Source organism: Solanum tuberosum, unplaced genomic scaffold (genome assembly GCF_000226075.1).
Source record: "Solanum tuberosum cultivar DM 1-3 516 R44 unplaced genomic scaffold, SolTub_3.0 scf00719, whole genome shotgun sequence".
NCBI classification, from domain to species: domain Eukaryota; kingdom Viridiplantae; phylum Streptophyta; class Magnoliopsida; order Solanales; family Solanaceae; genus Solanum; species Solanum tuberosum.
In genome coordinates, this window is record NW_006239641.1 from 140,607 (window position 1) to 144,910 (window position 4,304).

The following is a 4,304-nucleotide window of genomic DNA, read 5'->3' on the forward strand; positions in this document are numbered from 1 at the left end:
TTTTTTTTTAAATATTTGTATAAAATATTATAAATCACAATAATTATTTACTTAAATATTCAAAAGATATAAAAATATGTAAAAGATCTGATTAACTCTTCAAATTTTATCGGTGACACATAAATTGGACAAATGAAATAATATATATTATTTGAAAATTTCTTAGAAAGTACTATAAATTGCAGTAATTAACAGCTTGAAATATTTCAAATACAAAAAAAATTGATTGAATCTCAAATTTTTTTTTAGTACTACATAAATTGAAAAAGAAGAAATGACCTCTATTAATTTGAAAATGACGTAAAAGTATTACAAATCATACAATAAGAATTAACAATTTAAAATTTTAAAAGACTTTAATGCTTTATACTTATTCTATTACCACTTTGGACAAAAATATCCTCCCAATATGCATATTTTTTTAAACAAAAAGTGGGACCCATTATTGATGTATTCAAGGATGTCTTTGGTTAATTTTCCTACGATGAATTTCGTTTTTGTTTTGTTTGTTTAATTTTTTTAAAATAATTGTATAAAATATTATAAATCACAACAATTATTTACTTAAATATTCAAAAGTTATAAAAATATATAAAAGATCTGATTAACTCTTCAAATTTTATCGGTGACACATAAATTGGACAAAAGATAAAAGAAGAAGAGTAATTATTACCGTTATATATAAGTCAACAAGAAAAGGATTAAGTTCTTAATTGTACAACATGTTTTGTGAGATGTACTGCTAATTAAGTGTACTATAAAGTGGGGCCTTTCTTTATCCTTTAAATATTAAACGTGTGTATTACTCTTTCATTAACACTTGTCCGGGTAATTTTCTCTTCATCAGATAAATTCATTTCTCTTCCTTCTCTCATTCATAAATAAAAATAAATAAATTGATTCATCTTCCTATCGGTAATATTTTTCCTCCATCATCTAACTAAATTTTTTAGATGAATGATGGTTGTATATAATTTTTTACATGATTTCTCTCTATAAAATTATACAATTTTCTTCTTAAAGATTCTCAAATCTCATCCGTTCTTTTTCTGATATTGAGGAATTTGTCGTTCAAATTGCGAGTTATTTATATTTTTGAGGTTTTAAAGCAATTTTCTTTATTATTGAACTTTTATTGTCTGTAAGCGTCATTTGTTTTTTGGGTCATTTCCTATTGGATTTGAATATGCATGTACTAATTTTTCTGTTATACTTATTCATGTTTGGATTTAGGTAGTGAGATGCAATCTTATGGATGATTTTGAGTACAAACTCAAAGATAATGGACTATTGTAGGCATTTTCTCCTCCATTTTCTCTTCAGGTTAAGAGTTGGTGCAACAAAGGTGTTTGATGGTATGCTTGAACCAAATAGAAGATTTTTCTTACAGCTTTTCTACAATATATTTCTCTGTCAATTCTGAAGATTTTGGTTCAGTATGGACTTTCTTTGGCTTCTGATGGTGAGTCTAAGTTGTTATGATTGAAGTTAAACGAAGATTATTATTGCACTTTTTGGTGCTTTAGTGATTGATTGGAAAAACATTGGCATATTTGATGAGAGAAGAGGAAAAAGTAGAGACGTCGCCCTTGACAGTGTTTGCTTCGTTCCCCACATAGGAGGGCGATGATGAGTCCAATATGTCTACCAATCAACTGCTTTTGTTATGAAAAATACAGGGATCACCTGCTCAAATTTACTGATAATGAGTCAAGGTATGTATAGATTTTAAAATGAATTTTATTATATGCTATGCGTCTATGTTGTTTGAGCTCTTCAAAGATGCCATTAGGTGTGTGTGGGGTTCTCCAAAAGTAGAGTATTTTTAGAGAATTCAACATCCATAGTGCATCAAAAGTGAAGAGTCTATAAGCAACTTAGCTATGCACAACTCTATAAGAGGCTATTAACTTCTGTTCTTATGAAAATACAGGGAATATTTGCTTGAGTTTATTGGTAGTTTTTAGAATATTTTCTCTTCCCCTAACTAAAAGTCCATTACAACTACCTAATCTTTTCCATGGCAGTCATATGTTCTTTACTTTGATAAATGACATACCATTGTGAAATGAGAATGTTGATAGATTACTATTTGAAAGTGAATATAATTAGGCAAGTTATTTTTCGAATTTTAGTCTTTAGACTGATCAAACATCTCTGATTGATTTCTTTATACTGATATATTTACAACTAATTTGTAGCTCTGATTTAATTTTTATGTTTTAGTCGAACATTTGCAATGACAACGTAATAGATGGAGCTGACCATGTGTTAATCAAGTTAGGTCAAAATCACAACTTAAGAAACTCAAGAAGTCCTACAATCTCCAAAAGTAATGTCATTATATGTTTTTTCTATTGAAATCCTCACGAATCGTTGATAATAACAGAATCGTCTCTGTCATCAACATGAAGTTTATATGACTTTTGAATTACCAAACGAGTTTGGCATAGTCAAAAAGTATTGTATTAGATAACTTATCTTTGATCTGTTGTAAACGAGCATGTTATATATTAGAAGATGACATGATGTATTTATTTGCAGGAACAAATACTTAACATGAATCAATCGAAGAAGCTTTTTGTTCATTCTTCCAAGTTGTAATGATTTTTTAGTACTGATATGATATTTGTCATTAGTCCATATTAAATTTAACCATTTGAACCGCATTTTACTTAGGTGTACGGTATAATTTTCCAGCGAAGGGTGTTCAATCTAAGTTGTACGGACTCTTCACGTTTGATGCCGCACCCGTGTTGGATTCGCCAAAAATACCCATTCAAATAGGATTTTGGAGAAAGAAAGGTTTATATAACGGGTATTGAAAAAGGTTTTATACCAAGTTTTCATTGTAATAAGAAAAATATTTTGTTGAATAAACTGTTTTCTTGTTGAGAAAAAAATTATTGCCGAGAGTGTACTATCAAATCATGAGTGATGACTGGGCAGGTAATTGCGTTCTTATGATATTAGGTTTGTATGCTATTGATAGTTATAGAAAGCATCGGAAGGAGCAGAATGTCAAGAAGGAGGAGCAGAATGTCAAGTTGAAAGTATTAAGAGAGGTAAATCAACAACGTGAAGATCACATTTTGGCAGAAAGGGAAAGTTGTTTCCCCTCCATCCATATATGCACGTTTGGAAGAGGAAGAGAAGGCGCTTAGTCCTGGAAGAGAAGAGGAAGGAAATAACTAGCTGTCTCAGTTTAGTAATGTTTTAAGATTAGTCAATTTTTATATATAAGTTTTTCTTTTAGTCTTTTTTAATCAATTGCGTAGTAATTTATGTTCGATTCAATAATTGATTTAGGTTACGATTCAAATTCTAAGTTGGGAAAATGCATAAGTACCCCCCCAACCTATGCCCAAAATCCCTGAGACACACCTAACCTTTACTAAGGTCCTATTACCCCCCTGAACTTATTTTTTAGTTAATTGTTTACCACTTTTCGGCCTACGTGGTTGAGTCCGTGATTTCACCTCGGTTAAGCGCGTGGGTGCAACTTTTAGACAACACTGACCAATAAAAATTGGTCATGTGTTAAAATAAACTTGGAAAAAATAAATATTAACTCAATTGTCTTCTTCTTTATTATTGTTCTTCACTAGTATACGTACCCGCGCGTTGCGCGGCTATATATTAATTTAGAATTATTTTAATTTAATAAAATATCAAATACTTCAAATATTTTTATATATTGTCCTTTATTACTTTTATGTTGTATTAATAAATTAATATTTTTCATATTAAAAAATTAATATTTAATTTTTTTTCACATGAAATGTAAAATATCATAAGATTAAATGACATGTTAGTATATTTTGAATATTTATTTTTCGAATCCAAAACATTCTTTACATTCTGAAATTTGCGTCAAACTATAATAGAAAAATGATTTAATATAGAGTGGATATAAATAATGTAATAATAATACATGTACTTGCTATATACATTTTCTTATTAATCATTGAAAATAATTAATTAATCAGTTTGTTATATTATTTTTTAAAACATTAATTTAATCTCTTAAACTTTCGCAGAAGAAAATAATAATTTAAATTTTAATCAATGATTAGATGTCGAGGAACTTATCAATTTTTCTAGTATTCTAATATAGTAATTATTGCGTAAATTCCTGTTATGACTATTATAAAATTTATCATAATTTTTAATACTTATTATTTTAATACAACGTGTAATCTTTACTTATTATTTTCTTCCCATTGTTATTTTTGTTTAATTATATTACAAATAATACAAACAACAATTTCTTTTTTTATTAATGTAAAGATAATTTAATATAA

General features: G+C 28.0%; 1 long non-coding RNA gene across 3 annotated transcripts; it reads left to right on the forward strand.

The window, feature by feature from the left end:
* Positions 1–836: 836 nt before the first annotated feature.
* On the forward strand, positions 837–3,268 carry LOC107058955 (uncharacterized). Of its 3 annotated transcripts, XR_001472433.1 has the most exons (3): positions 837–915; positions 1,234–1,715; positions 2,545–3,268. It is a non-coding gene; the product is annotated as an uncharacterized lncRNA (long non-coding RNA). The 3 variants fall into 3 exon arrangements; XR_001472432.1 differs by lacking the exon at positions 837–915 and having other exon boundaries at positions 954–1,715; XR_001472434.1 differs by lacking the exon at positions 837–915 and having other exon boundaries at positions 954–1,715; positions 2,680–3,268.
* The last annotated feature ends 1,036 nt before the right edge of the window (positions 3,269–4,304 follow it).